General features: G+C 45.5%; 3 non-coding genes across 3 annotated transcripts; all 3 read left to right on the top strand.

Moving 5' to 3' along the window:
* The first annotated feature begins 10,944 nt into the window (after positions 1–10,944).
* Positions 10,945–11,017, top strand: TRNAT-CGU (transfer RNA threonine (anticodon CGU)). The gene has a single exon. It is a non-coding gene; the product is annotated as a tRNA-Thr (tRNA).
* A 433-nt stretch (positions 11,018–11,450) lies between these two features.
* TRNAT-CGU (transfer RNA threonine (anticodon CGU)) lies at positions 11,451–11,524 on the top strand. Its single transcript has one exon. It is a non-coding gene; the product is annotated as a tRNA-Thr (tRNA).
* A 946-nt stretch (positions 11,525–12,470) lies between these two features.
* TRNAT-AGU (transfer RNA threonine (anticodon AGU)) lies at positions 12,471–12,544 on the top strand. The gene has a single exon. It is a non-coding gene; the product is annotated as a tRNA-Thr (tRNA).
* Positions 12,545–13,182: the final 638 nt, after the last annotated feature.

Raw genomic sequence — 13,182 nt, 5'->3', positions numbered from 1 at the left:
ACCACTCATTCAGTTGACAACCCAGGAGGCAGCCACATCGACTGTTCTCCCTTGGACTCAAGAACATACACAAGCTTTTGAGAGCCTAAAGAATACTTTATGTCAAGCACCTGTTTTAGCAACACCATGTTACAGAAAACAGTTTACACTCTTTGTTACAGAACGCGAAGGTACTGCTTTGTCAGTACTCACACAGGATCAAGCAGGAGCACACAAACCATGTGCTTATTTTTCTAGTACATTAGATCCCGTAGCTCAGGCTTTGCCTGCATGTCTGAAATCAGTGGCAGCAACAGCGTTAGCAATCAGACAAAGCGATGCCATAGTGTTAGGACATCCATTGACAGTTCAAGTACCACACGCAGTAGAGGTTCTTATAAATAGAACACAAACACAACACTTGACCATAGCACGACTTACAGGGTATGAACTTACATTGTTTCAGCCACATATAGAAATAAGACGCTGTAACACATTGAATCCTGCCACACTTTTGCCAGTAACCGGAACAGACCCACTAGCCCATGACTGTATTGAAGTTATTACTGTAACGACAAAACCCAGACAAGACTTGACCGATGTTCCATGGTCAGATCCAGACTTGACATTTTTTGTAGATGGTTCATGTATGAGAACAAGTACAGGAGAATTAGTGGCCGCTTATGCAGTCACAACAGATACTGAAGTCATTGAAACTAATCGTATAAATACTTTGTCAGCTCAAGCCGCAGAGCTCATCGCTCTGACACAAGCCTGTATTCAAGCCACGAATAAAAAAGTCAACATATACACTGATTCACGTTATGCATTCGGAGTTGTACATGACTTCGGCGTGCTGTGGCGAGAGAGAGGTTATTTAACTTCCCACGGTGCCCACATTCAGCACGGACCCCTCATTCATGCCTTATTAGATGCAATACATCTACCTACTGCAATATCAATTATGAAATGTAAAGCTCATACGAAAGTTACTGATATCATTTCCCAAGGCAATGATCTAGCCGACAGAACGGCTAAACAGACTGCTCAAACTCAAACTCCCGACATGACAAAGACAATAGTCCCGATGCCGACACATTGTATGACAGTTAAAGATCCTACTCTTGACGTAATTGACATACAGACACATGCTACACCAGACGAAATAAAGAAATGGACTGAATTAGGAGGGATCCAAACGGACCAAGGATGGATGATGAAGGAAAAGTCTGTATGGTTCCTTCCTGATTCAATGGTCCAAGTTATAATTAACACTATACATAGTCCGGCACATCTAGGAGAAAAAGCTATGCTAGACAGCATTCAACACATTTGGTTTAATAAACATTTACGAGCAGCAGCCAAACAAAAGGTCCGTACCTGTATGATCTGTTGCCAGTTCAACCCAGGAAAAAGTGTTCCCGTAGAACAGGGTGGATTTCATCCTCCTGATCACCCTTTTGAAGTCCTACAGATGGATTATATCCAGATGGAACGATGTCGAGGATTCAAATATGTTCTCGTAGTTGTCTGCGCTCTGTCCCGTTGGACAGAGGCGTACCCGGTTTCAGATTACACTGCCCCGACTACTGCCAAACAGTTGGTTCGAGAATTCTTCCCACGATACGGTTTACCACGTGTTGTTCACTCAGATAACGGCCAGCCGTTCTCATCCGAATTAATGAAACACGTTTCACTTCTGTTAGGTTATCAGTGGAAATTCCACTGTGTCCGACACCCCGAAGCAGCAGGTCTCGTAGAAAGACATAACCAGATACTGAAAATCAGAATGTCCAAAATATGCAGAGAAAAAGGTATCGACTGGGTAGTAGCGTTACCCGTTGCACCCTTTTACATGAGAATGGTAGCACATTCACGAACAGGGCTATCCCCGTATGAGGTGATCTTCGGTAGACCACCAAATATGTGGGGGACGCCTATACCACGCAAAATAACTGATATTGACTGTAATATGCTGACAGATTACTTGGCTTCCTTGATGTCTGCACAACAATCTTGTCGTTCACAGGTAGCTGCAGCCTTTCCTGACAACACTGAGGTGAAACCCCATGACGTAGTTCCGGGGGATCTCGTCTTTGTGAGGAATTTCGACCGAAAGACTCAGCTGGAGCCCAGGTGGAAGACACCCAAGTTGGTTCTGCTGACCACAAGAACAGCCGTGAAGATCGAGGGCCGCAAGGGCTGGATTCATTCAAGCCATATCAAAAAATTTCATGGACAATCCTCGGATATAGACATTGTGCCCTGCACTCCCTCACAGACTGATTCAAAACTTCCTTTGGTGGAAAAAACTGAAAGCGAACTTTACAAAGTTAAGTTAAGGCCTAGGACGTCAGACGGTTTGATTGTTTAAGTCCTCTCCTAGGTGAAGCGGTTGAATCTGTCTCTGACATGTATCCTCTAGACCTGAATCATGAACAGTCGCGAAAAATGATGAAACGACAGGCGTATTGTAAATCACTGCGTAGCCATTGTATAGGGACATTATTAATTTTGTTTTCCTTAAGTCTTTTAATAATTATTACCAGTATGTTGTTGCACATATATTACCCTATTGCCAGAAATGTTCACAATGTTATTGCAGAACATTCTTTTAGTGACTTACCCCCGCATGAATTGTCCTATAGACTTGCGCTGCGCAATAACACTTTCATTAGTATGTTACATCATTCCCATCAGACTAGTAATGCTACTAATTGTTGGGTGTGTGGCCGACTCCCTCCCTATCAGAATTATGAAGGAGTCCTGCCATTCTTTCCACACCCATTTACACACAATGGCTCCTGTGGAGCATGGTTCAGTTTAATCAATTCCATAGACTCAGACACAGCAGTTTACCAAGATCATTGGATATGGGGAAACCTGAACCTAGTTTTACTCAAAGTCTGCTACCCTGACAAGGAGGGTCGCCCCAAAAGAACAGGAACTGATCTAGAAAATGAAGTGTATGGATTAGGTAATTTTACACCTAATCTCATGATTCTAAATGTCGTATCCGAAGTTGAGCTAGTCTTACCCACCATGTCAGTATTCCCAGCAAAAGGTGAATTGTGTGTAAGAAAGGTTGGTTCCATACATATGGGCCATAGTCAATGCACTACTACAGTAGAACTCAGTGATCAAGGCAAATCTTCATTCAGAGCTTATCGCCACTCCTACTTTATATGTGGTCAGACTGCATATATGCGTCTACCTCTAGATTGGGATGGTACCTGCTACATAGCATTCCTTTTGCCACCTGTTTTCCTAGCTCCTCCTGATTATTATAGAAATATTCATTTAGTACACAATAGAGAGCGGAGAGATCTCCCAATTGTCGATTATACTGAGACGGCATGGGACAAGTATGTAGATTTCAATAAAGGCATCTTTCCCTATATAGGTACAGTTACCAATAGTAAGCTGATACGTAGATTAACTAGAACCCTTGAAGCAGTAGTGAATGAAACTATTTCCGCCTTAGGCAATTTAACAGAAGAGCAGTCTGCTATGCGGATTGTTGTGCTTCAAAATCGTCTTGTCCTTGACGTCATCCTGGCTGATAGAGGCGGAGCTTGTAGGGTCATCGGATCAAGCTGCTGCGTATTCATACCAGAAAATTCGCCATCTGTATATAAAGCTATAACTCGCCTTCACAAGATTGTAAGCCAGATGCACCAGAACCCAGGCACTTGGACTTGGTCCAGTTGGTTTTGGAATGTGATATCAGCCTGGGGATGGAGAGTTCTATCCTTCCTAGGTATTGACCTTCTCCTATTATTCAGTTGCTGTCTATGTCTACAATGTGGACCAGCGATCTGTGGTCTGTGTGCCACATCGTGTATTCCACCACCAAGATTTCATTCGTCACGGAAGAAGAAAGAAGAACAAATGATGCTATATGAACAGATCAATGGATTAATGAAGATTGATATCTCTTAACGGGCAAGTAGGGGACAAGGAGGGAATGTGGAAATATGGATTTTTCTGGTCAGTTATGTCCCCTATCTTGGACCCCAACAGTTCTATGTGCATGTCACAAGTACCTGTGTGTTCCCTCCAGTTCCAGTTATAAAGACGCAAACACATGTGCGTCCACCGTCAACATGTCCTCTGTCAGATCCGCCATGAATAGGCCGGATATTCCATTCCTAAGTATGAAAAGCCACCGGCTTTATATGGTTCACTTATGCCATTTTACAGTCCAGGCAAGTAGGCCCTGATTCTGTCATCAAACTCTTCTTGCCTTCTGCCTCTGAAAGCTCCAGTCTGAGCCTGCATCTGTGACCATGAACTTTGTCTCATTCTCTGCGCGGCTCACGAAGCCTGACATCAGCCTATTCTCTGCCAAGAACTGTATTTCACCTTCGAATTATCTGCTTCCCCCTCAGCCGATGCATTCCTGCCTAGTAGCTTAAGTAAACATTCTTCCAGTTACCGAGCAAAAGGCCGGCTTCTCTGTCCTCATGCAAGTAATTCATAGCCTTGTTACCATGGAATATTCCTACCCCCTCGCATTTAGTGTAGACACTTAGACGCTTGTACATGCACGCACAGTCAGTATAGAATAGATTCTGTCCGAGAGTCCTTCTTTTATGGATAACATAGTTCTTTAAACATAGGATGTTAGATATGATTTGGGATTAGGTTGACTTGACCCCCCAGACTTCTTGTCTCCACATGTAGAGCTAAATGTCAAGTCCCCTTCACCCCCTAGTTACACGTCAATTACACGTCAGACTGCTGCGCGCGCATCCATGCCAAGTATTATCTTATAGATCCACCTATACATGACATCACAACCAATTATGTTCCTTTTTTCGCCTTATTACACCCATTTCTGGTTACGCAGAACAACTCGTCATTTTCCTTATCAATTGTTACGCCTACTGCATTTACTTCATTGTCATGTATGTACTATAAAAGTCATTTCTTGTCAATAAAGTGTGTGCTTCACTTCCTGAACCTTCGTGGTGACGGAACATTGGGAGCAACCGATTATAATCGAATTAATGGAATAAAGCCCATTCCGAACCTCTAATACCACGGATTCTGCCTCTCATTTTATTGAGCTATTTTACTATGTTCCTGTATCAAATTCAGTCCCGGTAAAGGAGAAATATTTACCACAAAACTCAGAGGCCCTCTTACCGGGTGACCATACAGAAGCTCAAAGGGGCTGAACCCTAGAGACTTCTGTGGCACCTCTCGGTAAGCGAAGAGCAGGCATGGCAAGAGGACGTCCCACTTACGCCTCATTGGACCGTCCAGGCCCATGATCATGCCTTTGAGGGTTCGGTTGAATCTCTCAACCAACCCATTTCCTTGGGGGTGGTAAGGAGTGGTTAACTTGTAAGTTACCCCACACTCCTTCCACAGGGATTTCATATATGTGGATATGAAATTGGTCCCCCTGTCGCTCACCACCTCTAGAGGGAATCCCACTCGGGAGAAAATTCCCATCAGTGCCCGTCCCACCACGGGGGCCGTCACTGTCCTCAGAGGGATGGCTTCAGGGTACCGGGTGGCATGGTCCACCAAGACCAGGATGAACCTGTTGCCCAGGGCTGTCTTGGGGTCCAGAGGCCCCACAATGTCAATACCCACTCGTTGGAATGGCGTACCGACCACAGGGAAAGGTTGCAGAGGAGCCTTGTGCTTCCCTCCGCTCTTACCACTTGCCTGGCAAGTCTGACAGGTTCTGCAGTAGGAATCTGAATTCTTGTGCATTTGGGGCCAGTAAAAGTGGGTGACAAGCCTGTCATAGGTCTTGTCCATCCCCAAATGTCCTGCTAAAGGCACATCATGAGCCAGCCCCAGTAGGAAGGTTCTGAACCTCTGGGGTACCACCAGCACACGGGCTGACCCAGGTTCAGCAGCCTTAGGCTCGGAATACAGGAGGTCACTCTCCCAGTACACGTAGTGTGTTTTGGCCTGAACACCATTGGCCTGGTCTGCAGCCTGTTGCCGCATACCCACGAGAGAAGGGCATTCTTTCTGCTCCCTGCAGAATTCCTCCCTGGAGGGACCTCCTTCTTGCTGCCAATGGGTCAGCTCAGGCAAGTCTCCCAGTTCGGCAATCTGTTCCCCGGTAGGCTCCAGAGCATCCCCCTCAGGGTCTACTTCCTCCTGGGCCGTGGGAACTTCGGGGGCCGGTTTCCCGCGCCTCCTGCGCCTTCTCCCTAAGGCCGGTTCCTGGACCTCTCCCTCAGGCTCCAGGACCCTCTCAACACCCCTACTGGCTGCCATGGACCGGGTGGTCACGCACGCCCAGTCGGGTAGACCCACCATCCTCAGATGCGTGGTCTTCTCCACCTTTTCCCACGGGGAGCTCTCCAGGTCGTTCCCTAGCAGACAGTCTACAGGCATGTCAGTTCTCACAGCGACTTGTAGAGTACCAGAGACCTCCCCCCACTCAAAGGGAACTTGAGCCATTGGACAACGACTCTCTACGTTGTCAGCATTGACAACCCTACAGTAGGCATTGGGTACAATCTGCTCTTGAGACACCAGGTGTTGCCTCACCGAGGTCACGCTGGCTCCTGTATCTCTAAGAGCCTCCACCTTCCTTCCATTGATGGTCACCACCTGCCCATATTTCTTAGTGTTGGAGGGCAGGTAGGTTACAGGGACCATCTCACTGTCTCCTAGCGAGACTAGGGTCATCTGCCCGGGACCCCCACCCTCCTGGACGGCTACTTCCTCCCCAAAGTTAACACTAGCTACTTGCCGGGGGGGAGCACCAGTGGGTGCGGTCTTACCAAACAGGCGACACTTAGGATCAGAGGCAATGTGACCCGGGTCACCACACTTATAACAATTGAAGGGCCCCTTTGGAACAGGTCTACCTGTCGGGGCCCCGTTCTGCTGCGGTGGTGGGGGAGGCTGAGAACCCTTCTGCTGGTTCCCTTGGGAATTACTTTGGAGGCCTTTTTGGAACCCCTTCTGTTTACCCTTGTCCCCCCCACTCTTCTGCTGGGGACCCTGCCCACCCTTGGCGGAGTCTCCCACTTGACCCTTGTGGACCCTGGTGCTGAGCCAGCGGTCCGCCTCCTCAGCAAGCTTCCTCGGGTTGGACAGCTTGCTATCAATCAGGTGCTGGCGTAGCTCAGGAAAACATTGACTGGACAAGTGCTCCCATGCAATTAAATCAAGCAGCCCTTGATAATCATTCACTTTGCTACCCTTCACCCAACCATCCAGTGCTCTGCAGAAAAAGGTCACATACTCCACATACGTACTCTCAGGGATCTTCTTCGTCTCCCTGAACCGCTGTCTATATAGCTCCGGAGTTAACCCATACCTGGTCATTAACGCTTCCTTCATATGGGGGTATGAGGTTTGGAGATCTAAGGGTAAATCTAACAGGGTGTCACGCCCTTCAGCAAGGAACCTTCCCCACAACCCCGCTCCCCAGTCTTTCTCAGGGACCCGGTGTGAGGACATGGCCACCTCGTAGGCTCTAAACCACTGCCCTATGTCATCCTTTCTAAAATACTCCTTTACTACATCTTTGGGGATGTACACCTTGGACTCTACCTGCACCGGTGGAGTGCTGCCACCAGAAGGAGCGGTGTCCAAACTTTTCGCCTTCAGCTCCAACTCCTTCAATCTGATATCGTGATCCATTTGGCGTTGTTGTGCCTCCAGGGCCAACTTCTGCTTTTCCATTTCCATTTGTCCTGCCAACTTTGCCATCTCCATTGCATGCGCCCTGTCTGCTGCCCTGTCTGCCAGCTCCTCTGGCGACCGGACTCTGCTGGGCTCCTCAAGGTTGTCGGGTGGAACGATGTCCCCCGCATTCCGTGGGTCTCGTGACTCCTTCCAGGCTCTCAGTGCCTTGGCGTACTGGGTTCTCCTCTTGAATCCAGCATGGGGGACTCGGAATTTTACACTGTAGCCTTTCAATTGCTCTATCGTGTAGCCTTCCAGTCTCTCCCAATCCACCTCATCTATTCCAGAAATCACAGAGAGTGCTCTTCCAGCGGAGTGTGAGCCAGGCATGGTTGCAGTAATGGCAGATGTCTCAACAAAGTTCCAAAAATGAAAACCTGTGGCTGCGTTATTTGGTCTGCTCTCACTATCTGGTGATTAATAATTCACTGTATGCAAATTACAAGTGCAAATCCGAAATCCCAACCGCTGCCAACAATGTTAGGGTCGGGGATCTCTGGTTGGCGCAAGGTTGCCCTTGTGTCAAGCAGGAACCCTCTCCTCCACGTCAGGGCGCAGGATAACCCCTCGCGAATGACCCTTGCTCACCCTCTAGGTGCGTGGCGTGAGCAGCCAAGGCGATTCCTCAGGCGTTGTTGGTTAAGCACTTACAATCGTACACACAGTAAATACATCAATCCCCCCAGAAACGGACACCAGACTTGGATATATATAAAAATACGTTTCTTTATGTAAAAATAAGGTATATATATCTCAGCAGACTTATCACAAGACCAATAACGTTTTCGCTAGGCCACCAGGTTGTACAGCAGGTCAATGTTCTTGGTTCGTAGTTTCAAATGGATACTTTGTAGTATCTTGCAAATGTCACTCGTCGTTCCAGTACTCACAGAGATCGGTTCCTGCGAACGGGGAAATAAGGCGTTGCGGGCCCCGAGCCCGATACTGGAACTTCTTTCTTGATGGGGAGAGTCGGCACAGGTCGGTGCGACTCTCAGCTTGGAGAAGTGTTCTTGGGTCCTCAATCAGCAGGTGTGGGCAAGGAGGCAGGCGCGGCCCGCGACCCTTTTAGCACGGCGGTGCAGGAGGGTCTCCACAGCGGGGGCGGCGCGGCCTGAGATGTCCGGGGATAGCGAAGCGGGGTCACAGGGCACAGTCAGTGCAGCTGGATGACCCGGCGTAGATCACAGTCGTCGGACGGCTTCCGGCGGGAGGGGTGATAGCGCGTTCAGCGCGCTCCAATGGCAGGCGGTGACAGGGGTGCAGGCGGCCTAGCCCGGGGACAGAGAGCGGCTCCGGACGGAGCGGGGCTCTCACGGGGTTGCGGCAGGCGAGCTCCTGAGTGTCACGGCCCTAGGAGGGGCGATGAGGGGCGCAGTCTCTTTTCCGGCGGGATGCACACACGGCTCGAATTGGAGGACGAGCAAGAAGCACAGAGAACCCACTGGTCCTGGGGTTCAGTTCAGGGGGCAAGCTCAGATCAAGCCCTTGGAGAATGTTCAAGCACAAAGTAGCAAAGTCTTTTCAATAGTCTCTTCCTCTCCTTTCTAAGCAAGGCAGGCAGCAGGCCAGCTCCTCCAGCGTCTCCTTCTCCTTCTAGTCGGGCAGAGGTTCTTTGTGGTCAACAGGATTCTGATTTCTTTAGGAGCCAGGCTCCTACTTTTATACCATGATTCTTTTGTTCTTTAGCGCCAGGGGGCCTTGGCCTGGCTCAGTCCAGTTCTGGAGCACTTTGTTATGGTGACTCTGCTCTTTCCTTTCAGCAGCAGGGCAGAGACATCAGCCGCCCCACAGGGGGTGGCGCCGGCTTTGTGGTGGCAGAGCACAGGTCTATTCAAGAGTCAAGGTGTACTCCTCCCACCCATCCTGGTGTCATCTCCCGGCCCACCACCTGGCAGCCGACCTGTCTCTGGGGATCCCCCCAACCCTGCTCCTTACTGTTGCTAGGCAGAACACACACACACACAGCAGAGGCGGACTGAGATGGTCAGGTCAGTAAATACTAACTTTCTAAAAGTAGTATTTACAAACCCAGGATATTAAAATAAACTTGACTACAAGAAGTATTTTATCATCCTGAGTTCAGGCATACTAAACTTGACACTCTACCATGCTCTCTGAGTCCACCGGGGTCGCAGCGTTGGCGCGATCCCGGCAGCCCATTCTGGCCTATGGAGAGCAGGTAGCCTTCAATAGTGAAAAACGACAAGGGCTGTAATTCACTACTAAGACATGCCACACACATCAGGGCATGTCCTACCTTATGCCTACAATGCACCCTGCCCTTGGGCCTACCAGAGGGGTGGCTAACATGTAGGTAAGGGAAGGTTTTAGGGACTGGCAAGTGGGGGCACTTGCGCAGTCAGCGCGACGGTCCCGGACCGCGCACAGGGTCTGCGGGGGCAGACCCTAGACACATTTTACAAAGCCGCTTCCGTGGGTGGCGCAACCAGCGCTGCAAGCCCACCAGCAGCATTGGCATTCACAAGCCCTGGCACCCCTGGTGCACTTTACTGGGGACTGACAGTGAATCCAATAACCCAATCATGGACATCAATTACAGGTACACTTGACCTAGGGAGCACTTGCACTGCGGCACGGATTAGCCGTGGCGCAGTGCCCTGAGCGGACAACACCAGCAAAACAATCGAGGCACACCATCAAAAAGTGGAAGGGAAACTCACGCCAAGGTGCCAGGTCTAACAATTATGAAAGTGAAAAACTCAGGATTCTCTTGAACACCATATGGCAAACTGTTCCTTAAAGCATTTTCAAGAGGGTGCTGTCGCTTAGCTGGTTAAAGCGCCTGTCTAGTAAACAGGAGATCCTGAGTTCAAATCTCAGCAGTGCCTTGCTTTCCTCATTCTTAAATAAAAAACTATTTTCATTAATTCGTCCTGCGATTCAATTAAATTAGAAAAGTCTGATTTATCTTTCGGTTGAACAGATCATCTTAAACCTAATAAAAACTGAAAGTGTTTTCAATATTATAGTAACAATACTGTGATTGCAAACATCAAAAAGGTATTTCAATGAGCAAGAGGCAGATGAAATATAACCCTAGATTTGAGCAATATTGATTAATATATGTAAAACACTTATTTATGAACTATTCAAAATATGGGATTGAGTTTAAAATGTGTTCTTTTGTAATACAACATAGCTATTCGTGTTTACAGATTAGGAATCCTTGCTTGTTTAACATTAGAATACATATTAAGACACTTTAACACAGGCACAGAATTTGATCACCAATTCTAAATTAATGATCCCTTCTGTATCACTAAAGTAGGTGCTGTGGCTAAGTGGTTAAAGCGCCTGTCTCGTAAACAGGAAATCCTGAGTTCAAATCTCAGCAGCACCTTATTATTGGTCCTTACATGTAAAAATAATTTTCGTCACGCAAATGTTTAATACATTTAAAAAGAAAAGTGTTGTTCTGTGAACATTAGAATGGGTCATCTTAAATTGAAAAACAAAAAAACGTGGTGTTGTGAAGATTTTCAAAGTAATGTTTTGAATGAAAAAGGGAAAAAAGAGTGACAAAGAGCAAAATAGAGAAAAAAAATAATTCTAGAGTTGAATTCAAGTAATGAATTCTTAAAGAAGGCATGATTAAAACATTTATGAACAAGATAAGCAATATATCAATGAGGTGTTTATGAATAGGATCAGTATCCTCGTCTAAAGTAGTTGAGTAGAGCGTTTTCTGAACTGAGAAATGATTATGAAAGTGAAAAACTCAGGATTCTCTTGAACACCATATGGCAAACTGTTCCTTAAAGCATTTTCAAGAGGGTGCTGTGGCTTAGCTGGTTAAAGCGCCTGTCTCGTAAACAGGAGATCCTGAGTTCAAATCTCAGCAGTGCCTTGCTTTCCTCATTCTTATATAAAAAAACTATTTTCATTAAGTCGTCCTGCGATTCAATTCAATTAGAAAAGTCTGATTTATCTTTCGGTTGAACAGATCATCTTAAACCTAATAAAAACTGAAAGTGTTTTCAATATTATAGTAACAATACTGTGATTGCAAAATCAAAAAGGTATTTCAATGAGCAAGAGGCAGATGAAATATAACCCCAGATTTGAGCAATATTGATGAATATATGTAAAACACTTATTTATGAACTATTCAAATTATGGGATTGAGTTTAAAATGTGTTATTTTGTAATACAACATAGCTATTCTTGTTTACAGATTAGGAATCCTTGCTTGTTTAACATTAGAATACATATTAAGACACTTTAACACAGGCACAGAATTTGATCACCAATACTAAATTAATGATCCCTTCTGTATCACTAAAATAGGTGCTGTTGCTAAGTGGTTAAAGCGCCTGTCTCGTAAACAGGAAACCCTGAGTTCAAATGTCAGCAGCACCTTATTATTGGTCCTTACATGTAAAAATAATTTTCATCACGCAAATGTTTAATGCGTTTTAAAAAGAAAAGTATTGTTCTGTGAACATTAGAATGGGTCATCTTAAATTGAAAAACAAAAAAACGTGGTGTTGTGAAGATTTTCAAAGTAATGTTTTGAATGAAAAAGGTAAAAAAGAGTGACAAAGAGCAAAATAGAGATAAAAAATCATTCTAGAGTTGAATTCAAGTAATGCATTCTTAAAGAAGGCATGATTAAAACATTTATGAACAAGATAAGCAATATATCAATGAGGTGTTTATGAATAGGATCAGTATCCTCGTCTAAAGTAGTTGAGTAGAGCGTTTTCTGAACAGAGAAATGATTATGAAAGTGAAAAACTCAGGATTCTCTTGAACACCATATGGCAAACTGTTCCTTAAAGCATTTTCAAGAGGGTGCTGTGGCTTAGCTGGTTAAAGCGCCTGTCTAGTAAACAGGAGATCCTGAGTTCAAATCTCAGCAGTGCCTTGCTTTCCTCATTCTTATATAAAAAACTATTTTCATCAAGTCGTCCTGCGATTCAATTAAATTAGAAAAGTCTGATTTATCTTTCGGTTGAACAGATCATCTTAAACCTAATAAAAACTGAAAGTGTTTTCAATATTATAGTAACAATACTGTGATTGCAAAATCGAAAAGGTATTTCAATGAGCAAGAGGCAGATGAAATATGACCCTAGATTTGAGCAATATTGATGAATATATGTAAAACACTTATTTATAAACTATTCAAATTATGGGATTGAGTTTAAAATGTGTTCTTTTTTAATACAACATAGCTATTCTTGTTTACAGATTAGGAATCCTTGCTTGTTTAACATTAGAATACATATTAAGACACTTTAACACAGGCACAGAAGTTGATCACCAATACTAAATTAATGATCCCTTCTGTATCACTAAAAGAGGTGCTGTGGCTAAGTGGTTAAAGCGCCTGTCTTGTAAACAGGAAATCCTGAGTTCAAATCTCAGCAGCACCTTATTATTGGTCCTTACATGTAAAAATAATTTTCATCACGCAAATGTTTAATACATTTTAAAAAGAAAAGTGTTGTTCTGTGAACATTAGAATGGGTCATCTTAAATTGAAAAACAAAAAAACGTGGT

Source organism: Triturus cristatus, chromosome 8 (assembly GCF_964204655.1).
Source record: "Triturus cristatus chromosome 8, aTriCri1.1, whole genome shotgun sequence".
Taxonomy (NCBI): domain Eukaryota; kingdom Metazoa; phylum Chordata; class Amphibia; order Caudata; family Salamandridae; genus Triturus; species Triturus cristatus.
Note: the sequence above shows the minus strand (reverse complement) of the source record. Positions and strands in the feature narration are given on the sequence as shown.